Genomic DNA, 24,653 nt, shown 5'->3' with positions numbered 1-24,653 from the left:
AATTTCAGTTGCCTTACTGTATTAGTCTGCTAGGACTGCCATAACAAACACACAGATGGGATGGTTTAAACAATAGAAGTTTATTTTCTTGCAGTCCTGGAGGCTGGAAGTCCAAGATCAAGGTGCTGGCAGGTTGGGTTTCTCCTGAGGCCTCTCCCCACTTGCAGATGGCTGCCTTCACCCTGTGTTTTTCTTTGTGTGTGCATTCCTGCTGTCACTTCCTCTTCATAAAGGCATCAGTCATATTGGGGTAGAGCTCCACCCTAATGGCCTCATTTCAACGTAATCACTCCTTCTAAGACCTTATCTTCAAATACAGTTAGATTCTGAGCTACTGGCATTAAGATTTAAACATACGAATTTGGGGGAAGATAGTTCAGCCCATAGCACTTGCCTAGTACATTCACTTATTTGCTGACATATGTTGATCTCCTTCCGTGTTCCAAACTGTTAGAAACCAAGAATTGAAACTAAGGGTCAGATGAGATAATTAAGGGTCAGATTTTGAAAATTAACTCAAAATGTACAGGAAATTAAAGCACAGCTCACCTGCATAATGTTTTGCATGCAGGAAATAATTCGAATGAAGTCAAATGAAAAAGATGGAAAATTTCTAAAAGGGAGAAACTGGGAGGCTTGGGCAAAGTTATAGAATAGTAACTATTGTTCCATAAGCCGGTGATATTGCCAGGCACTGACTAGAAGATTTGTGTAAATTGTCTCATTTACTATTTACTACTACCCTGCTGGATAGATATTGCCAACTCCATTTCCCTGGTGAGACTTTTCAGAAACTCAGTAATGCCCTAAGTTGTTCAGCCAATAAGAGACTTGAATTTGGATCTATTTGATGCCAAAGCCCCAAATCCATGTTCCTTTCACGATTATCTATTAAGTCACGACCAATGAGAAATTATGGTCAGGGCCTATTTCTTTAAGTTATTTTTGTTAAATATTATGTACATTCAAAAAACTATAACTTACAGGCCTGGAAAATAACAATACAAATAAAATGAACATCTATGTGCTCATAGGTGCCTCGAGAAAGAGGCTATTACTGATACCGCAGAAGTCCCTTTACACATCTCTGTTTATGCCCGCTCTCTTCCCTCTTCCTCCCACAAGTAGCCATTATTCTGCTTTTGTGCTTACCCCCACACACAGGCGCACGCGCGCATGCACACACACACACACACACACACACACCCCTTCTTTGTGTATGTTTGAAGAATCTCAATGATTGATGTGCTCTACTGGGGCTCACCTTTCCCTGCCTCACCTTGGCCCCTAGGATTTATTCAGTCTGACACATTATAACCATATCAGTACCCTATTGCCTCAGGTGGTCTAATGCTGCCAACCTGGCCTCTAGAGCCTTGCTACTCCCATTGACACTGGGGAATCTCCCACAGTCAGGCTTGGTCTAGAGCTGCCCAGAATGTTCTAGCGCATCCCTTATCACTTTAACAAGGGGAGCATACTCTGGGCCCTACCAAAGAAGTGTTAGCTGGAGGGTTCTCTAGTATTCCATACTAAATGCATACTTACTTCTATCTAACCTGTTTGAAATTTTGACTCCCTTCTTCTCTCTTCTAGAAATCCAGCATCTCCACCTCATCATTATTTTCAAGTTTCAAGGAGCCCTGTCCACCATGCTGGGCACAGATCTAGGCATTCTGCAAAGATATTAAGTCCTGAGTACTGGATACTACACCTGTTTTGACATACTCTACCCCATGGAGTCTTGTGTTCTGCCCTCCTTGATCCCGCAATCTTAAGGTTCATCTCCAGGCACATCTCTCTGTTACTGGTGAGACTATGCCAGGTTCATCCTGGGTTTTGGTGAATAAACCCTTCCTTCGCATAACTCTATTTCCCTGCTTCATTCATCATGAGACTTCTCATTATTGGTCTAGAAGCATTGAAGAAAGAACTGGGAAATAAAGACAAGCATCACCTTGTAAGGCATCTACCCTAGGTGGGGCCTTTGCAGTCTCCAGGTAATTGGAGTCTGCTTTCCCCTAGCAAAGGGAAAGGCTCCAGAATATTCTGACTCAGACTCAGGGACTTCATCCAGTTTATTCACTGCTGTACTCCCATGCCTAGAATGATGCCTAAACATGGTATGGACCCAAAAGTGATGTGCAATATGGTTGGAAAACAGCCTCTGTGGTTAGGAGTCAGAAAAGAGGGGCAGGAGGGGAACAGGGGTGCATTGAGCAGACATGAAGGGTGAATGTGGGTTTATCAAGGGAATCCAACATGGAAAGCTGTTTCATTCAAAAGCCTTTTGGTATGCCAGGCATGGAGGCACATGCATGTTGTCCCAGCACTTGGAAGGCTGGAACAGGAGAATCACTGCTAGTTCAAGACTAGCCTGGGATAAATAGCAAGTTCAAGGCCAGCCTGAACTACACACCAAAACCCTGTCTCAAGAAGCTAAAAAAAAAAAAAAAATCCAAAAAATAAAAACATTTTAGTCTCTGTTCACTAAGAAGAAAACAGCTAAGTCAGTGAGAAGAATGAAAGAATTTTAAAATGAATTTTAAAAAACCAATGAAATAATCAGTTTAGGCAAGGATTGTTAGTGGATGCTAAAACTGTCAGGAGAAGGAGGCAAAGAAAACATTCACTCCTGGCTGATGTGTAACCTACAGATTACTCACTAATTGCAAGAGGGAGAGGGAAAAAAGCCTGCATCAAGGAGAGATCTGACAATTACTCCCTTAACCAAATGATCAAATTTAGCATCACACAGTGAAGAGCCTATTTACTTCCTCCTGTGATGCAATATAACGTACACTGCATGACCTATGAAGAATGTATTTTCTTGCCAAAAGCAATCAAGTCTTCAGACCTAGCTTCCAAACCATAGAGGTATAGGTTAAACACTAACATAAAGGGGAACAAATCAAACAACTCTTTTTTTCGTCTAGCATCTTTCACATAGCATAATTATTTTGAGGAACTTTCTCCCCCACTTATGTCAACAATTTGTCCTTTTACATTGCTGAGTTCTATTGTGTGGATATACCACAATTTGTTTCTCTATTCATCTGTTGATGGATATTTAAGTTGCTTCCAGTTTCGGACTATTACTAACACAGCTACTGTGAATATTTGTGGACAACTTTTTGTTTGGATATTTGCTTCCATTTCTCTTGGGTAAATATCTGAAAGTTGAATGGCTGAGTTATCTGGCAGGTATATGTTTAATTTTTTAAGAAAATGGTTCAACTGTTTTGCAAAGCATCATTTCACTGTTCATTCTTACTAGCAGTAGGTGAACATTACAGTTACTTTATGTATTGGTCAGCTTTCCCATTGCTGGGACAAAATACCTGACACACACAACTAAAAGGAGGTGAGGTTTATTGGCTTACAGTTTCAGAGGGTTCAGTTCATAATCAGCTGGCTTCAAGGCAGAAACACCTTTGCAAAAGGGCTTGGAGGAGCAAAACTGCTTAATGCATGGCAGCCAGAAAGCAGAGCAGGGGAACAGAGCCAGAGAGGTAGGGGCCAGGGACCAAATGTGGTCTCCAAGGCCATGTGTCTGTGGTCCACTCAGACACACCCAGAAGTGTGCTTTACTCCTTCTCTAGGCTCACACGCCAGTCAAGCTGACAATTCAGCATCATAGTCACATTTCATACCCTCACTAACACTTGATATGGTAATTCTTTTTAATATTACTCATTCATCTGCAGGTTTAGTGGTATCTCATTGTGGCTTTAATTTTATAAAGTCAAAAATACTGATCTTTTTTTTGTGGCATTGGGAAATTGAACCCAGGACTTTGCACTGAGCTATATCCCCAGCCACTACCAACTTCCCTTTTTAAAATTTGAGACAGGGTCTCCCTAACTTACTAATTTGCCCAGGCTGGGCTTAAACTTGTGATCCTCCTGCCTCAGCCTCCCAGAGTGCTGAGATTACAGGCATGCACCGCCTTGCTTGGCTGAGGCACAGATCTTAAACACTAGCAATAGTAATACATTTTAAATATCAAACTTCTTTCCTGAAAGTACTTGAAAATAGCTTAAGAGAACATTTGAAAATGCACTTTATAAACCAAAAGGATAAAAGATGAAAGGTTTTCAGTGGTTCCCCTTGGCTCCTGAAGGAAAACAGAGGCTGTGCATGAAAGGGTCTAAGCCTGTCCTTCCAGCTTTTTCTCCTGTGCTGCCTACTGCACGTCCTGCTCTCAGATCGACCGGCCTGCATACCTGTGCAGACTGCAAGGCTGCACTGCTGATGCCCTTGCCCGTGCTGTTCTTTCTGCTGCAGAAGGAAAAAGGCCTCCCTTGCACACTGACTTCCTTCTCGGCTATCTCTGACCAGCAGAACTCCTACACATCCTCCTGGGCTTCTTCTGCACGCTCGCTGACTACTGTCCCCTACTCCCCTGCCAGCACACAAGGCCCTTGCCCGTGGCTTATCCTGTCCCGGGTGTTCTTTCCAGGAGTGGCCAGGAGGACACAGTGAGGCCCTCCTTGGGATGCAGTTTAAGGAGGTAGCCAGGCGTGGTACTCGGGCGGCTGAGGCTGGAGGTCGCTTGAGCCCAGAAGGTGGGGGTCGGTCTAGGCAACATAGTAAGATGCCCATCTCAGTCGATCAGTATATCAACCAAACTAGACCTGTTTAAAGGGTGGCCAAAGACCCACTAATCAAATATTTTCAAACTAGTGTTCAATCAAGGTTCACTCACTGAATGTGGTTATGTCTGTACAGACATAGACCGTTCCCCACCTGGTTAGATGTATCTTGCCTGAGGTATCATATTCATCATGAAAATTCGACAACTTCATTTTCTAATTTTATATAATATTTTAAATAAAAAGTTTTCAAAATTCAATACTACAATGATGATAAAATATCAAAATTTTCAATAAAGGTAGGATCTTTATTTGCTTTTTTCCTGAGCCAAAGCTCCACTGGCTCTTTTACAAACACTCAATGCAAGGACTTAACCTGTAGGCCTGTAGCATCTGTCTCAGGCAGGTCGAGTACCAGTCATTTGACCTCAATTTTCTACTCTTTCCATGCATTCCCTCATTAACAGATGCAAAGCAAACATCAGCTGTGATTAAGACATCAAAGGACTGAAGAGTCCTGATATATATATCAGACTTGAGTTTAAAGAAATTGAAAGAAAATGAAGGTGGGCATTGTGACGCATCCCTGTGATACCAGCTTTCAGGAGGCTGAGACAGGAGGATGGCCCGACAGGAGGATTGCCTGACAGGAGGATTGCCTGAGTTCGAGGCCAGCCTGAACTACATAGCAAGACTCTGTCTCAAAAATCCAACAAATACAATAAAATAAGAGAATGAGAATTGTATTCAAGACAAAGACCTTAGGCTGCATGTGACATGTGAAGACAGACCACAAGGGACAGGCAGCTATTATCTTAAATATTTCTCATCTTAAAATGTTCTTTTTTCATACCAATAGTAATCATACTAAATAATTTAAATCATAATGCCCCTTCCTTCTTATCCTTGGGGTAGAAATTATTTTTTATCATGAACAGATGAACAATCTTGATACAAAATTTAATATGTTACATATAGCCCTATTTCCAGATTTTCTTATCTTTCAGTTATAGATTTCTTTTTTGCAGGCTGGATGAAAAGAATTGTCTGTTTGTGAGCGTTCACATTCTTTGAGATTTAATAACCATTGTGACAGCCCTCCTTTGTAGGCCTAAGACTTTTCAATGAAATCTATGAAAGTATTCGTGATAAGTAGGATACCTCAGTGTTTCTCTTGTGGTAGTGTATTAATCAGAGCTTGAATTATGTCTTTGGACATCATGATATCATCCTATGTAGTCTATTTTCTTCCTTTTTTTGGTATATCCTTTAATTGGTACATTTTAGGTATACAATATAATGACATTCATCATTGGAAATTTGCACCTTTACATAATCTCTCTTGGTTCTTATTTTATCCCCGTTCCCTGTCCTCCCTTCAACCCCTCCATCTCTCCCTATTTACAAAAACTTTGTTTCCACTTTTTCATTTTCTCATATTAATTCCATTCCCTTCTTTCCTTTCCTCTACCCCTCCCACTTCCCCCTCCCCTTTGCCCCTTTTCTTCCTATTTCACAATATCTATTATGCCTTTTGATCCTTATTTACACTTTCAGTTTCTCACACTAGAGAAACTATCTGGTATTTACATGTGTGTCCTATTTACTTCACTTAAGACTATCACCTCAATGTCCATCAATTTAGCTATAAATGTCTCTAATTTCTCTTTTTTATATGGCTGAGTGGTATTCCATTTTATTTTTTAAAAAACCCCACATTTTCTTTATCCACTCTCCAGTTGATGGGCATTTGGGCTGTTTCCAAGTTTTAGCTAATACAAACTCTGCTGCTATGAACATGGGTGCACATATATTGCTGTGGTATGATTCTTTTAATTCTCTGGGGAAGATACCCAGCAGGGGAATAGCTGGGTCAAATGGGACTTCTACTCCTAGTTCTTTGAGGTATCTCCATACTGATTTCCACAGTGGTTGCATCAGTCTACACTCCCACCAGCAGTGGAGCAGTGTTCCTCTTTTCCCACAGCCCTGCCAGCATTTGTTATTCGTTGATTTCTTGATAGCAGCCATTCTTTCTGGGGTGAGGTGGAATCTCAGCATTGTTTTCATTTGCATCTCTTGAATGATCAGTGATGTTGAACATTTTTCATATATTTATTCGCTGTTTCTACTTCTTTGTCTGAGAAATGTCTGTTCATTTCAGATGCCTATTTTCAGATTGGGTCTTTAAATTTGGGAGGTCTAATTTTTAAAAGTTCTTTATATATTCTAGATAGTAGACCTTTGACTGAGGGACAGCTAGCGAAAATTTTTTCCTACATTGTGGGTTGTCTCTTCACACTGCTGGTGGTTTCTCTTGCTGTGCAGAAGCTTTTTAGTAAGAAGAGATCCCACCTGTTGATCATTTGTGCTAGTTCATGGGCAACTGAGGTTTTGTTCATAAAATCTTTTCCTACACCAGTGTCTTCAAGAGTTCTACCTAACCTCTGTTCCAGCCAGTTCAGCGTTTTGGTTTTAATATTTAGATCTTCAATCCATTTTTATTTTAGTTGAGTGCATGGTGAGAGATATGGCTCAAGTTTTACTCTTTGGCAAGTTGAAACCCAATATTTCCAGAACCATTTATTAAAGAGGCTATCTTTCCTCCAGTGAGGCTGTTTGGCTCCTTTGTCAAAGATGAGGTGGCTAAGTGTGTCTGGAGTTGTTTCTGCATCATCTAATCTGTTCCACTGATCCTCAGGTCTGCTTTTTGCCAATATCATGCTGTTTTTATCACAGTAACTTTGTAGTATAGTTTCAAGTTGGGGGTTGTGATGTCCCCTGCCATGTCTCTGTTACCTAGAATTGCTTTGGCTATTCTGAGTCTCTTCTGGTTCTGAATGAAATTTGGGATTGTTTTCTCAAGGTCCATGAAGTATGCTGCTGGGATTTCAATTGGGATTGCTTTGAATCTATATAGCAGTTTTGGAAGTATGGCCATTTTCACTATGTTGATCCTTCCTACCCAGGCGCAAGGAATGTCTTTCCATTTTCTGATATCGTCTTCAATCTCTCTTTACAAAGTGCTATAGTTTTCAGAGAAGAGGTCTTTGACTTCTTTTGTTAGGTTGATTCCTAGGAATTTCGATTTTTTGAACGCTATTGTGAAAGAAATTGATTGCCCCACTTCTCTCTCAGTGAGTTCGTTTTTTCTGTGTACAGAAAAGTATTGATTTTTGTGTGTTGACCTTTTATCCAGCTACTTCACTGAATTTGGTTATTAAGTCTAGAAGACTTTTGGTGGAGTTCTTAGGGTCTTCTATAGAGAGTATCATGTCATCTGCAAATAATGATAATTTGACTTCTTCATTTCCTATCTTTATTCCTTTTATTTCTTTCTCTTGTCTAATTGCCGTGGCTAATGTTTCCAAATCTATATTGAACAGGAGTGGTGATAGTGGACATCCTTGTCTTGTTCCTGATTTTAGTGTAAAGGATTTCAGTTTTTGACTATTTATTATGATATTGGCTGTTGGTTTTTTATAGATGGCTTTTATCAGATTGATGTAGAAACCGTCTATTCCAATTTTTTGTAGGATTTTTCTCATAAATGCATGTTGGATTTTGTTGAATGCTTTTTCTGCATCTGTTGAGATGATCATATGTTTTTTGTCCTTGGCTCTATTGATGTAATGTATTACATTTCTTGATTTGCATATGTTGAACCATCCCTGCATCCCTGGGATGAATCCCACTTGGTCAGAGTATATGATCTTCTTGATGATCTTCTGCATTGTATTTGGCAGTATCTTATTAAGGATTTTTGCATCTATGTTCATTAGTGAGATTGGGCTCTAGTTCTCTTTTTCAGTTGGGTCTTTCTCTGCTTTGGGGATCAAGGAGATGCTTGCTTCTAGGAATGAATTTGGAAGTATTGGTTCCCTTTCAATTTCATTGAAGAGTTTAATCAGTAGTGGCAGTAGTTCCTCTCTAAATGTCTTGTAGAATTCAGCAGTGAAGCCATCAGGACCCGGGCTTTTCTTAGTTGGTAAGTTTTTAATTATGTTTTCAATTTCATTGAATGATATTGGGTCATTTAGAATTTTTAGGTCTTCTTTGTTCAACTTTGGTAATTCATATGTATCTAGGAATCTGTCCATTTCTTCTGTGTTTTCCATTTTATTGACATATAAGTTCTCAAAGTAGGTATTCATGATCCTCTGGATTTCTGCTGGGTCTGTTGTAATTTCATCCTTTTCATTCCTAATTGCATGTGTTTGGGCCTTTTCTTTCCTTTTTCTGATAACATTGGCTAAGGGTTTGTCAGTCTTGTTTATTCTTTCGAAGAACCAACTCCTGGCTTCATTGATTTTTTGCATTGTTCTCTTAGTCTCCATTGCATTGATTTCTGCCCTAAACTTTATAATTTCCTCCCTTGTATGAGCTTTGGGTTTGTCTTGCTCTTCTTTTTCTAGAAGCTTGAGGTTCAGCATCAGGTTGTTTAATTGGGCTTGCTCTGTTTTCCTAATATGAGTATTCACTGCTATGAATTTCCCTCCTAAGACTGCTTTCATTGTGTCCCATAGATTCCTGTATGTTGAATTGTCATTGTCATTTAAGTGAAGGAACTGTCTGATTTCTTCTTTCATTTCCTCTGTGACCCATTGGTTATTCAGAAATGTGTTGTTCAATTACCATATGTTTATGAGATTCTTGCAGTTTCTTTTGCTATGGATCTCCAATTTCATTGCACTATGCTCTGATAATATCAGGGGATAACTTCAATTCCTTTGCACTTACCTAAAGATGTTCAATGAGTGAGTATGTGATCTATTTTGGAGAATGACCCATGGGCAGCTGAAAAGAATGTGTATTCTGATTTTGTAGGGTGGAACACTCTGTAAACATCTGTTAAGTTTATTTGTTCAAGAGTTTGATTGAGTTCTAATATTTCATTGCTTGCTTTTTGTCTAGTTGATCTTTCTATTTGTGACAATGGGGTATTGAGGTCCCCCACTGCTATTGTATTAGTGCTTATATGGTTTTTCATGTCCATTAGTCTTTGTTTTATATAGTTGGGTGCACTAGTGTTTGGTGCACAGTTATTTATGATTGTCATCTCTTCCTCTTGGATTGTTCCCTTTACAAGGATATACAGTCCTTCTTTGTCTCTCTTAATCAGTGTGGGTTTGAAATCCACTTGATCTGCAAAGAGAATAGCTACTCCTTCTTTTTTTTGGGTTCCTGTCACTAGAGTATTGTTTTCCACCCTTTAACTTTCAGTCTATGAGTTTCTTTTTAAATTAAGTGTGTTTCTTGTATGCAGCATATTATTGAATCTTGCTTCTTGACCCATTCTGCCAGTCTATTCCTTTTGATTGGTGAGTTGAGACCATTAACATTGATGGTTATAACTGATATGTATTGACTTATCATTGTCATGACTTTTTCTTTTGTTGGATTTTCCCCCTTTGCTTTTAATTTCTTGCCTTGCCCAGTGGATTCATTCCGCTGGGCTTCCTGGGGTTGTGATCCTCATTGTCTTTTCCTAGGATTTTGTCTAAAATTTTTTTGAGTGGTGGTTTGGTATTCATGAAGTTCCTAAGGTGCTCTTTGTCATGAAAGTATCTTATTTCACCATCAACTTTGAAAGATAGCTTTTCAGGGTACATCAATCTTTGTTGAAGGTTGTTTTCCTTTAAGGCTTGAAATACATCACTCCAGGCTCTTCTTGCCTTGAGGGTTTGCGCTGAGAAGTCTGCTGTGATTCTGATGGGCTTTCCATTGTATGTAATTTGTTTCTTTTCTCTAACTGCTTGTAGAACTTTGTTCTTCTGTTGGGTTTCTGGAATCTTAACAATTATATCCCTATGTGTAGATTTTTTTTGATTAAGGTTAGCTGGAGTCCTATATGCCTCACTTATCTGTGTGTCGTTCTTTTCCCCTGCTTGGGAAGTTTTCTGGCATCACTTCTGTGAACAGTTTTTTTTATGTCATCTGCACTCTCTCCTGTTTCTTCATTGACTCCAATGAGTCTTATGTTATTCTTTGCCTACCAGCTGCCAGATTGATTTCTCATGGTCCCTTATAATTTTAAAGAAATTTTTCTTTTCCCAGTCACTATTTGCAACCTTATCTTCTATATCTGAAATTCTGTCTTCACATTGGCTCATTCTGTTGCATAGACTTTCAGTGGAGTTTTTCATCTCCTGGAAATCTGTTTGCATCTGTTTTATGGATTCCATTTGTCTCCTGTGTTGGGATTCCATCATGTTCCTCAGCTCCTCTATTTTTTTATCTGTGTCCTCTCTAGATTTATTAATCATGTGTTGCACTATGGGGACAATCTCTGCTGTTATCTGAGAAATTATTTCTGATTTCATTTTTTCCAGTTCTTTTGTTGCTAGTTCAGGGAGTCCAGGTGGTTGAGTATCAGAGTGTTCCATCTCCTTTCCCTTTGGAGTTGCTGTAGGTGATCTGGAAGTCTGGTTCTCAGGCTTGTTTACGTGTCTTCTCATTTCAACAAGGGGGTGGGTATGATGCTGGCGCCGGCACGGCTCACCTCCTCTGTGCTGGGAGTGGTGGTAGGTTGGCCTGGAAGCCTCCTACTCTGCACTGGGAGCTGTGGTGCATTGACCCACAAGCCTCCTCTGCACTGGGAGCTGTGGCATGCTGACCCGGAAGCCTCCTCTGAGCTGGGAGCTGTCATAGTCTATTTTCTAATCTGGTTAAAACTGGCTTGACTCTCAATTCTTTGTAAATACATGTACAGTACCAAATACCTCAGTCCTCAAAGTGGGAATAAACAAAAAACCTAGAATAACTTATTGATCTACTGCTAGCATTTCCATATGCTAGTAGCATAGTATGGTTTGCAATTGTACATGTACAATTAGACTCCCTTGTTTGGCAATATATTCTATTTTTAACATTATCAAGTCTTTCCAAAAGATAAATATAAACAGACTGAAAATGGCTTAAGAACTCCTTTTATCAATGGACACATTCTTGCTCTTTACATTAGGGTAAATTATGTCTCACATCATTGCAAACTTAGAACTGTCATTCACCATTATCTTTAGTTCCAACTTAAGGGTGAGCACTAATAAACGGGGGGGGGAGCATAAAATGTGAAATATTTTTAAGTAAAATAAAAGTGATTAGAGCCTGGGACTAAATTGTCTTGTCAGCCCTATGAAATGTAACACGTATAACAGGCGTCTCACCTATCTTGGGGGAGAAATCTTCCAGTGACCTGAAGGAAGCCCTGCATTTCTACTTGCATCAACAGTATTGCTGATTCACACATTGCCTTTTGAAAGCTTAACTATAAGTTTAGATTTTACTGCTGACAATAGGCAAAAAGAATTGATATGTGTTGATCATTTGCTAGGAATGAGGATCCAGATGTAACCTAGGCTTTAAAAAAGAAAAATGAAACAAAGCAGAGACCACCTTTCGGGTCATTCCCCACATTGCTGGGGATGAAGCCCAGGGCCTCGAGCATGCTAAGCATGTACTTGACCACTGAGCTGCACTCCCAGCCTGGTTACTTTGCTCTTGCTTCATCGAGTTTGAAGTCAAGAATTAGAACAGGATGTGCATTGTAAACCAGGAGTGCTCATTTCTGTTACAGTAGGGAGTAGGAACTGGTTAGTCTGGAAAATGATAAATGAGATGTGGATAGCATTTATCTCATAATTGATTGTGTAAGCTGATGATTTCTCAGGGAAAGAAGAGACGACCTTCATTGCAACAGGTATAGTACTTACTGCCTTAGGAATCCATTGCTGCTGGATAGTTAATACTGGACACTTCTGAAGCTTATTTTACAAAACAGCAATCTTGCATGTATTGTCTATTCAGCACCTATTACTATGTCTGGCTCATAGTAGGCATTTAATAGATATTGTTGATGAATTTTTAAAGTCTATAGCCATGAAAATACATAGAGGAAATGTAATAGCATACCACTAAGTAAAAGAAGCCAATCTAAAAAGGGCTCATGTGGTTCTAACTATATATTATTCTTTCTAGAAGAGGTAAAACTGCAGAGAAAGGAAAAGCTTAACAGCTGCCATATATCCAGGGGGGAAGGAGGACAGAGGGAAAAGAGGTGGAGCACCTAGGGATTTTTACAGCAAGGAAACTATTCTGCACGATACTGTAATAGTGCATGTATGTCATGTATTTGTCAAAACCCATAGAATGTACAACGCCAGAAGTGAACCCAAATGTGATATAATCCCAGCACTTGAGGAGGCTGAGGCAGGAGGATCACCATGACTTCGAGGGCAGCCTGGGCTACATAATAACTTCAAGCCCAGCCTGAACTACATAGCAAGACCCTATCTCAAAAAAAAAAAAAGAAAAGAAAAGAAAGAAAGAAAGAAAGAAAGAAAGAAAGAAAGAAAGAAAAACTTAATGTATTTAGGATCTTTACTTAATAATCATGTATCAGTATTGGTTTGTCAATGTAACACATGCACAGTACCACACTAATACAATATAGTAAGAGAAATCAAGGCCAGGGAAGGGAATATATGAGAACTCCCTATAGTTTGTGCTCATTTTTCTATAAATCTAAAACTGCCCTAAAAGTAAAATCTGTTAACTTTCTTAAAGTCTGTGGGCTGAGAGCAGTGTCAAATGCCTGCAATCCTAGCAGTTTGGGAGGCTGAGACAGAAGGATCACAGGTTCAGGCCAAGCGCAGACAATGTAGCAAGACCCTATCGCAAAACTAAAAATTAAAACCAAAAAGGCAAGGGGGATGTTCCTCAGTGTGAGGGGGTAGCCTAGTGTGAAGGCCCTGGGTTCAATCCCTAGTACTACACACTCCACACACAAATGTCCATAAAGCTTTATTGTACCTTTGGCTGCCATTCCAGGATAATAAGAAAGGAGCTAACAGAATAAATGAATGTGATAGCTAAGGTAATATCCTTTAGAATCTAACTTATTCGGGATTGGGATTAGAGTCCAGTGGTACAGCATATGCTTATTATTCATGAGGCCCTGAGTTCAATCCCCAGGACCCCCCACCCCCAAAAAGTCTATTGCCTGCCAACTAAAAACTTCGAGGTGATGTATGATATGAGAGAGAGAGAGAGAGAGAGAGAGAGAGAGAGAGAGAGAGAGAGGAGAAAAAGGAAAGAAAAAAATTAGTGTCTCTCGAAGCAGTCAGAAATCTTGCATATGTGTGATTTTGGAAGCCATCTAAGACATATCATCAGCTGCAGTTGTACAAAGCATAGAATAAATAGCCTCTTTGGCCGCCATGGGCCTTCCTCCAAAGCCCACCCACATGCACGCACTTGTAGGAACAGATACGTGCCCTCAGGCACGCACGGACGAAGTGCTCTTCTGAGGTCTCCAGGTTTCGGTCAGCTGAGGCTCAGCCATGGGAGGCAGCTGGTGGGGAAGAAGGAGGCAACTCATGTGGTGCCTAAAATGAAACCAAGCCAGTATAGCCGTACACAATTAAAACATCTTCTTTTAATTTAATTTTATATTGTCCCATTCCCCCTCCTTATGTACAAAAGTTTGTTTGCATTTTTCCTTCTACTTTCACTTTCCCTTCCTTTGTCCCCCCCTTCACCCTTGTTCCCCTTCCCATTTGAACATTTTCTTCCCATTTCCCAATATCTATTACACATTTCAGTCCTTATTTCCACCTTCGGTTTCTCACACCAGAGAAACTGCGGTATTTACACATGTGTGTCTGATTTATTTCACTTAAGAGTAAGGTCTCAAGGTCCATCCATTTAGCTGTAAATGTCTGAAGCTCATCCTTCTTTCTGGCACAGTAGTACTCCATTGCATAGAAAAGCACATCTTCATCCATTCATCGGTTGATGGACATTTGGGCTGTTTCCAAGCTTTAGCTATGACAAACTGTGCTGCTATAAACATGGGTGTGTGTATATTGCTGTCGTATGATGCTTTTAATTCTTTCAGGAAGATATCAAGAAGGGAAATAGCTGGGTCAAATGGAACCTCTAGTTTTAGTTTTTTGAGAAATCTCTACCCTGATTTCCACAGTGGTTGCACCAGTCTGCACTCCCACCAGCAGTGGAGCAGGCTTCCTCTTTCCCCACAGCCCCACCAGCATTTGTTACTGGTTGATTTCATGATAGCAGCTATTTTTTCTGGAGTGAGATGGAATCTCAGTGTTGTTTTAATTTGCATTTCACAAATGACCAGTGATGTTGGACATTTTTATTTATTTATTTGCTGTTTCTAATTTTTCATCTGAGAATTGTCTTTTCATTTCAGATGCCCATTTTAGGATTGGGTCTTTAAATTTAGGGGGCTCTAATTTTTTTTTAGTTCTTTATATATTCTAGATAATAGTCCTTTATCTGATGAATAGCTGGTAAAAAAAAATTTTTTTTCCCACATTGTGGGTTGTCTCTTCACTCTGTTGGTGGTTTTTTTTTCTGTGCAAATGCTTTTTAATAAGATGACGTCCCAGTTGTTCCTGTGTAGTCTGGGTTTTAGAACATCTTTTTTATTACCCATTCCTGCTTCCCCACCCACTGCTCTAGCTGACCTTTGGTGATTTCCTTTATTCTTCAAATCTAGGCTGGGTGTGTTTCCAGCTGATTATATCTGTACATCTATTGCAATGTAATGAGTGTTAAGAAAACTGAAAAAATGAAAGCAATATGATTTTCCCTAAAGCCCAACCCACACAGAGAGTCCAAACTTCGATTTAAAGTTGAGAGCCATAGCCTATTTGAGATTGATTAAGACACATACAATCCCTGCGATTCTAAGCACTGAGCAAAACTTCATAAAGATTTGGACCACAGGAGACGGGGCATTCCCTGAATGTCCCTGAAGAACAGTAATGCTTTTTGGTCCAAGGCTCAGCTCTACTACCCACCAGCCAGGAAAGTCAAATAGCATGTCATTTTCCTCATTTCTAATGCAGAATAAGCCTTGAAATAACACCTGTCCCTTACAACAGACAGGTATAATGAAGACAAAATGAGATAAAAGAAAGCAAAAATTATTTGTAAAATATCACCATCATCCTTCCTTCTCTCATATGAAAAACAAGTTGTTCAAGAGGCACTCAAAAAAGAGTCTAAATATTTTCAGGCCATAACTCCCCCCTTGATGGGACCTTGGAAGCCTGTAAATGCATAGATTTTCTTTCAATTTCAGCAGATTCTTAATCACCAACTATCTACCATCTCGCTACATGCTGCCCAACTCCATTCTCAGAACTTGGGGACTGCATCTGAAAACTAAGCATTTGTAGGTAAAGATTCCAGATCCCACTTTTGTAATAAATCCATAAACAGGTAAGCAAATCAGATAGTTACCTATCCAAACATGTAGCCTGTGGCACCCATATTTTCAGACAAATTGGGCAGATACAACAAATTTCATGAACCAAAGAGATTTCCATCCTAAGGCTTGGACTAAACCTTTTTCTTAAGGTGATAAAAGATACATTCAAACATTAAATGACAGCTCTAAGAGAACAGGACTCTTCTTCCTCAGGCAAGTGAATTTCACTCTCAAAAAGGGAGACCCTGAGGACCGGGAATTTAGCTCAGTGGTGCCTCCTCGCCTGCCCTACAAGGTCTAGGTCCTGAATTCGATTCCCAGTACCAAAAGAGAACATGAGGCCAGAGGCTGAACTACTGCATGGCAGGGACCTCTGATCCTAGCCCATGGATAGTTTCCAGAAGTTTCCTCCCGTACAGCATATGCAGTTCCAATCAACAGTTCAAAAGGATCTTTTTTTTAACTTGGAAGTTATCCCAGTCTTCCTCTGGAAGAATGAACAAATGAAAATAACATAGCTATTCCAAAGAGAAATAATATTCGATATTAAAATATATTATAAAGCAATATTCATTAAAATTTTGTGGCAGACATATGCAAATTGAGTTGGCAGATCTCTCAATGAACATAATATCTTGTGCACAGATTCTGGTTTGTATAAATACATGTTAAAAAGTCATATCACAGGGCCAGGGATTTAGCTCAGTGGTTCTGCTGCCTGCCTCGAAAGTGCAATGTCCCGGGTTCGATCCCCGGTACCAAAAAAAGAAGTCATATCACAGGGGTTCCTGGTAGAGAACCTGTTTACATGGATGAGTCCTGGGTTCAACTTTCAGCACTCCCCAAAACTCCTATCACAAATCAATTGGGAAGGAAAATTCATTCTATAAGCTATAATGGGCTGAATAGCCAGCATCTAGGGGGGAAAGAATCCACTCATTTTCACAGCATAAAACAAGTATTTTAAGATAAAATTTAAAATACGTAAAGGGATTTTAAAAAAATTAAGCTGGGCACAGTGTAATCTCAGCTAGTTGGGAGGCTGAAACAGGAGGATCAGAAATTTGAGGTCAGCCCAGACAACTCAGCAAGACCCTGTGGAAGTGGAGCAGGTACATAGCTCCGTGGTAGAGTACCCCTAGGTTCAATTCCAACTATCACCACCACCATAAAGAAATCAAGCTCTAAGTAAGCTAAATGAAAGCAGCACTAAATATTTTGAAAGTTAAAAATGCAACTAGTAAAGTAGGAAAGAGAGACACTTATGGGAAGGGACTAATCTGCTAAAGATAAAACATTATCAAGAAGGAAAGAAAAAGGCCTCATATGCTTTTATCTGGGTGTCCCTTTTTTTGGAGACAAAGAGAACAAAAGGTATGGACAAAGCCATTTGCGGGAGGACAGTCTCAGAATATACTTTATGAGCGTAAAAAATTGAAAGGAACCAAATTATGCAACAACTGGAAATGGCTGAGTAAATGGTTGAGTAAAGTAGTAAAATATACTACTTGACGAGTGGTCATTTGGAACACAGAAAAAATTTGAATGAGTAAAACATACATACGGAAGAATATTATTTAGGTTATACCCCACCAAAAAACAAGCCCTCAAACCAAACCGAAACAAGAAAACTGTGTAAAATGGACAAAGGTGTGGCTATTGTTGGGGGATTTTTCCTCTTTTGCACAGGCAATGTGCTTACCAATCTTCTGAGCATGGCATCGTCTCCCTTTAGAGAATTTCTTCCCAATTTTATGGAATTATGATGGCGCTGTGGGTCCTGGTGGCCTACCCTCATCTCCGCCAACATCGTCTATGGGTGGGTTGGACTCATGATAGTGTAACATCACCCTATGGTGGTAATTAGGCAAGGGATATGTTTTCCCAGCCCAATCAATTTTAGTCCCTTCCCAGAATCTCCCAAACTGAAGAGGCTCTCTGCTCCTTTTCAACGGCCCCAGGGCTTGGCAGCTGTACCCCTGCTGATTGGGTGCAGGGGTGCAGGAGGAGGATAGAGGTCACAGGAAGGGAAGCAGTTAATGAGAGAAAAGGCAGAGCAGGTGACATGTTCTGAGCCTTTGGATGTAGCCCTACTGGCTTAATGGGGATTCCTATCACACGGCTGGAATGCTTAGAAAGATCTGAGTTGGGATTCACCTCTTAGTATTTGTGTTTGCACTCAGGCAGAAATAATTTCTGTCCAGTATTTTTGGTGACCAGAGTACTCTTAAAAATCTAGACCAATAACTTCACATTGCTATTAGACCGGGAAGTAGTCTCCTATGTCCTATGAGGCTCTCCCCTGCCACCCACCATCCGCCATGAGACCTTCCCAACCACTCTCAGTGCTGCTGTGCTGTATCTCACATTATTTATGTCCATCATAAGTTATCTTATTTGTTACTTATGATCTGTCTTCTGTTTCAGAATGAAGGAAAAACTTAGAATAAAAACTAGTATGTACACTGAAATTACAACTAGGAAACAAGCTGATAAGAAAAGATTAAAAGAAAATACATAGGTTCGTAACAGGGGAGATCAGGATTGGTTATGTTTGAGTTTCCTTTATCTTTTTTTATTTTTCCAATTTTTCTGCAATGTGTTTATACTGTTTGATTAATTAAGACCCAGACGGAAAAAATCATATGCTCCTCAGACTCTACTAGGCATTTATATGAAAAAATTTTGGCTGTCCTAGTCTTCATTTAGAGAAATTATAACAACAGGTTTTTCCCAATAGTCACCCTCAGAAAAGCTCCTAGTTAAAAGAAAAGAAGAATTATCATGATGGGCTATTATAGTGCTCTATTATTAGGGATGCACCTTGCTTTGGGTCATTTGTTTAACGTGCCAAAGCACAATATATAACTGGGAAGGGCTTGTGTACATAAACATGAGCTCACATCAAGACATATCAAAGATCAAAGACATTAACAAAAGGTAGAATTATTTGGCCCAATCCCATAGCCAAGCGCATGGGGAAAGTGTCTAATATTTATTTATTGCGTCTTGGTAGTTAATTGAGAATAAAAGGCCTCTGACCCAGAAATTGTAAATTTTTCATTACTAAAATGGCATTTACAATCTTTTTTATCAGACATTCCATGCTGTGGTATTTTTTGTTACAGCAGCAAGAATGGACTAAGACATGGTGTAAAATGTTCCCAAGGCCTAAAGTGATCAAGTCTGTTTTTCAACACTGCAGTAACCTTCTTTTTCCTGGATATCACATTTCTCTTCCCTTGGGGGCCTCTTCTGATCTGTCATAGACAGACTTCGGTGCATCTGCCCTCTCTGAGGTCCCATAATCATCCTTGCTGATTTATTTGCCTTTCACCTGTTTTTCAACAGTCTAGTTAGTCCTTACTTGCTGAATGATTTCATTCACTTTTTCCATATATAGTTACTGAGTGCCTGTGTGTAGTAACAAGGCATTCTTCCTGCTTTGGAACTTTTGGTTAATTGAGAGAAAGAAGTAAATAAAATATAGACAGTGTTTGTAAGTTGTTAGAAGGATAGCCAGGGAAGATCAGTCTGAAAGGGTAAGTTGAGAAAAGGAGCAGGAAGAGGACCAGCTTGGAATTGGTAAAAGCACAGCTTATTTGATGGCGGGTACAGCTGGGACATCATAAGCAAGGGCCTGAGTGCCATGAAATAAGATGAGGGTCTCTGGAAGGTTCCAGACCAAGTATGGCACTTCAGATCACAATAAGGGATTGTTTGCCTTTGATTTAAAGTACAATTTGAAGCAACTGAAAGGTTTTACTCTTGAAAGTGAACGTGATATATCTGATTAACTTTTCCTTTTGCTTTACTTACCTATTTTCAAAACAATGAGTGAGCTTTTTTAGGATCCTTTCCCTATAAACTTTATGATCAGTTTCTTGATAGCCACAAAATGAGTGGGACTTTGACTGGGATTTCCCGGAGCCTATACCATCAGTTTAGGAAAATTGATATCATGCCAATGAGTCTTCCTAGCCAATACATAGAGAATATCTCTCCATTTAGTTTTATCTTTGACTTATTTTTTGAGATGGAGTCTTGCTGTATTATCAGGCTGACCTCAAACTTGTGCGATTAAGGGTTCCTCCTACCCCAGGAAGCCTCCTGAGGAACTAGGACTACAGGCAAATGCACTGTGCCAGGCTTACACTGTTCGTTTCTTTCATCAGAGTTCTATAGTTTCCCTTACGTAGATCATGAATATATTTTGTTAAATTTATACTCAATTAGACTTTAATAAAAGTGGCATTGTGTTTTAAATCTATTGCTGGCATATAAGAAAGCAACTGACCTTTGCATATTAATCTTTTTTTTTCCAGTACCAAGGATCTAACTCAGGACCTTGCACTTGCAAGGCAGATGCAGTGCCACTGAGCTAAATCCCCAGCTGCATATCAATCTTATAGCCTATAACCTTGCTACAATCATTAATGAGGTTATTTTGTATGATTTCTTGGGATTTTCTATACAGATAATCATTTAATATCATTCAAATTTTTTAAGCCATATCATTAAAACATGGATATAAATACTCAGATCTGTTGTAATCTCAGGTACCTATTATTTTTTAAATCAGTACTTAAATTATCCTTGCTAGAGCCAAGTTGTCTCCTGAGTCTTTTTGACATGACCTCAGTAGTCTTGAATTGCTTCACTGCTATCTGTGTGACAAGACATTTCAGCCTAATCTCATGCAATTCTTGATCCAAAACTGAAATTACTTTATTCTCCAAGGAACCTTGATTCCTTTTATTGGAAAATAGTATTTAGAAGTCACAATTCTGGGTATTATCTTAAAGATCATCCCTGCTTTTGTACGTACAGTAGAATTAAAGAGAGCTGAGAGGAGCTGGAGAAACGGGCTAGGAGGCATGTGTGGTCCAGGCACGAGACCAGGGGCATTTGAACTGAGTTACTGACAGAAGAGTGAGGCGAACTGATTTGAAAGAGATTCTCATTTCGTAGTCAATGAATTCATTGTTGGATTACGCGTGGGGAGTGAAAGAGAAGAACTCATGGACAATGTCTATGTTTGGGTGGAAGAGTGATGGGAAATGTCATTATCAGAATAACATAGATTCTAAGAAAGGTTTGAAATGATATTTTAAACCCCAATTTCAAAAGTCCAGTAGCCTAAACTCACTTTAAAGGTATTATTGGAGAATTAGGTGTTGCAGCTCAGTGTCAGAACAGGCATTTAGCATGAGGTCAGGGGTTTGATCCCTAGCAGTCTGCACCAAAAATGTGTGATTCCAAAAATCTCATACACTTATTAACTGTTTACCATGTACATGCTTCCAGATTGTTGAATGTATCTACAATTTAACAGTTTCAAGCAATATGTTCTTATCCCTGAATGATCTGTAGACATTTTTCATGTCCATAATTTGATACATTTGCCTTAAAAATATTTAATTATGCTAACATGTGATAATTTATTTCATCGTCTTATTTTGGGGGGATATTTGAGTTGCATCCATTGTTTAATGATTTTCTCTTAGTTAACTTATTAATCCCAGCACTCTGGGAGGCTAAGGCAGGAGGATCACAAGTTGGACCCAGACTTTGCAGCTTGGCAACTTAGCAAGACCCTGTCTCAAATAATTTTAAAAAGGGATGGTGATGTAGCTCAATGCAAAGGACCTGAGTTTGATGCCCGTTACTACAAAGAGGAAAGGCAAGACTCAATTATAAGCAAGAAAAAGTGATCCAAGTTGCTGTGAGTTGAAAAGGGTGATTTATTATAGAGACAGAGGAATGTGTCACGGAGTCAAAAGGTAGAAAAGCAGGTAGGAGTCTAGAAAGAACCATTCTTCATTTCTTGCCTGTTTCTTTTGGTCAGTCAGCCTCATTCTTCTTTCCTTACCCTGTTAGTCTCCGCTTGCAGGGGACGGGAGTTACCGCCTTGACCACAGGTCGAGAGTAAGTTGCCATTCTCTGCCCTACTTCTATACAGGAGCTGCTGTTGGGTCCACTGCTGGTTGAGCTGAAGAGCCAGAGGGGTCTTATACATCACAAACATGGTGACCCCAACCCAGCCCTGTGGATGGGGGCATAGAGAAGAGGACTGGGTTGACCCCTGAAAGATGTCACTACACTTGGAGTGACGCTGCTATCAGCAAGTGTGTAGAGATGACCTGTTCCTTTGTCCTTGGAGCGTATTCTTCAAAGGAGAATGACTGGGTCTCGGAGCTGGAACAGTTTCCTGAGCTATTCCTGAGACTGTGAGCTGGGTCTTGCTGACTCTGAGAGAGGAAATCAGCTACCGGTCTGGCAACTCTCAAGAATCTCTTCCTTATCTCCCTGATATCCTTTTGAAGTCATGGCCTCAGTAAGTGCTCAAATGAATATGCTCTCTCCACACCTTTATATGTTCCTTTGCTAGCCTTTATTGACACAGTCAATGAGAGAATAATCTAATCCAATCCCTTGTAGTAATGTCACCTTCTTAAAGGGAGTCATGCAGCTGCAAATTAATTTCCTATCACAGATAAATACCAGACATCATCCTCTCATCTCTTCCTCTCTTCTCTTTCCCCTCTCTCACTCCCTCCCTTCCTCTTTCTTTCTATCTTTTTCAGTGCTGAGGATTGAACCCCTAGCTTTCTCTCTGGGCTACATCTCCAGCCTTTTTCTTACTTTTTATTTTCAAACAGGGTCTTACTAAGTTGCTAAATTGCCCAGGCCAGGCTGGAACTTGTGATCCTCCTGCCTCAGCCTCCCAGAGTGCAGTGGCATATGCCCCATATGCCCCACTCCTGGCTTCATCTTTCTTACTGGGCCCTTTCCCCAGCCATTCTAAGTGTTTTTCTTTGCCACACTCTCTGACTTTCTCCCTCAGACTGACAGTCAGACTACTTCCTGTCCCCAAAACACTATGAGTAAATACTCATCAGTATGAACTATCAATTCCTCCAAATGAACGATAACTTTCAGGGATAATGATTACCCAAGTACTTTCCATCTTTCACATGATTACATTTTTCTTTCTCATTCAGGTCCAGAATTGTCCTCTACCTTTGAGTTCCTTAGTCCCTGCATTAGGGAGTTGGACAGGAGTCAGCACGAGCTCACAGGAAATGGAGGAGAGGGTAGCAAGAATCAGAACCTAGGAAGTCCTAGGTTGGCACTGTCCAGGCTGACACAGGTCAGAGGCCTGTAGCACGCACCTCAGGAGGGAGAAAGTGAGGCATCAGCCAAGAAAAAAGTCAGAGATCTCCAACTGACTAGAAGAAATCACCAAGAGTGATTTCACCATGGGTGGACAAACTACTGCAACTCAGGGTCCTGGCTAGGCAAAGAGCCAACGTGGGCACGGGTCCATGTGTCTATGTGGATCATCAGAGTAGACGAACAGCACAGCCCAGCCGAAGCACCAGGAGGATAAGCCGAGGTTGGAGCCCATGCAGCGAGGAAAGCATTTGGCATATACTGCCAAACATTGCCTTTTTTCTCACTCTGTTGTGATGGCCACGTGTTGTTTTAAAATTGTTTCATTTACAAAGGGGCTGTCGGAGCAGGACTCTTGGTTCTAAGTCAGAAGTCTCACCCTTCTGTCTTATTTTTATAAGCACACAGTGAGGGCCGGCCTGGCCTGGCAGGCGTATCCGTGTCCCCGGCAAGGGTGCACTCTGCTTATCCCAGACCTGGCGCTGCAGCCCGGGCAGGAGCAACACACCCTGGAGGATCCCCCCGGGAGGAACTAATAAAGTTCTCCCATAAGCATGTAATGGAGGGGAAGGTCCTTTCCTTGCAGCTCTTGTTGTTTTACACACTTCACCTAATTTTAAGGGTACAAAGGAAACGGCAGTTGGCTTCTGAGTTGCGGGGAAAAGAGCTAAAAGCAAATAAGTAGTTGGGAAATTGTCTTGACGTTATGGAATGAACAAGACCTTAATGTGTAATAGAGGGGCTGACAACTGCTCTGGGGACACTATTCCAGTGCCTCAGAGAGATGGCTCGCCATTTGTTTTAAAGACTTCAAAGAACAGCAAAAAAGCCACTCTAGAAGTTTTAGACAAATGGCTGTGGCATACACGCAGGAGGAGGGGGAGGCAGGTGTACAAGGACGAAGAGCGGTGTCTGATAGGGAACATTTACTTCAAAATAAGACAACTCACTGTGCAGAGCAACAAATTTTTATCCCAACACTCTCATTTCTACCTCCTTACTCAGACGTTTTCAAACATTGTTAGAAAGCAGTATTAAAAACAGTGCAAAGTTCAGATAAAACATGGTTTGATCCTGTTTGTCAGAATTGAGAGAAGTGTTTGGCATGGGTTTTCAATATATTATAATTCCCTCAGTATGCCTTTTTCTTCATTCCATTGTGATTTCCTCTATGTTGCTTTATTGTACAATTCACAAAAGACCAGTGCTCATTCCAATGTATGTGGCCAAATTTCTCATTTAACAGAAAGTGACATGTGCTTCTGTCTTTGTTAGTGACTAACCCCTCTGAGTGCTTAATTTTTAATAAATATTAAGTGGTACATTTACTTTTATGTTCTTGGCTACAAATTACTTGACCTGGAATAGTTTAAAATTTTACACATTATACCTAATATGCTTTCTATAACAATTAATCAAAATAGATTTATATTCAAGTGTTTTGTTGAATTAATAATAGCGAGAGGGATTTTAGGATTTTCAAAGCACTAAGGAAATGTGATTCCACAACGGAAGTGAGTTAAATGAAATCTCCAAGACAAACTGAAGAATGCTCTTCTTACTGTAAACATCAGGGGAAGAAGGAGAAATTTTTGAAAAAAGGAGTATCTTGAATGAGATATTAATAATTTTAACAAAAA

General features: G+C 40.0%; 1 long non-coding RNA gene across 2 annotated transcripts in view; it reads left to right on the top strand.

Moving 5' to 3' along the window:
• The window catches only part of LOC110346594 (uncharacterized), a 35,582-nt gene extending 11,241 nt beyond the window's left edge, over window positions 1–24,341 (top strand). The window contains exons 3-5 of one of the 2 annotated variants that reach the window (XR_015449072.1): window positions 1,597–1,810; window positions 21,800–22,174; window positions 22,842–24,341. This is a non-coding gene — a long non-coding RNA (uncharacterized LOC110346594). Of the gene's footprint in view, window positions 1–1,596; window positions 1,811–21,799 lie in introns of both variants that reach the window. The other variant, XR_015449071.1, reaches the window with a different exon arrangement.
• The last annotated feature ends 312 nt before the right edge of the window (window positions 24,342–24,653 follow it).

This window comes from Heterocephalus glaber, unplaced genomic scaffold (genome assembly GCF_053883595.1).
Source record: "Heterocephalus glaber isolate CG9 unplaced genomic scaffold, H.glaber_assembly_v1.0 deba00000613, whole genome shotgun sequence".
NCBI lineage: Eukaryota > Metazoa > Chordata > Mammalia > Rodentia > Bathyergidae > Heterocephalus > Heterocephalus glaber.
The sequence above is the reverse complement of the archived record's forward strand: the minus strand, read 5'-3'. Positions and strand labels throughout refer to the sequence as shown.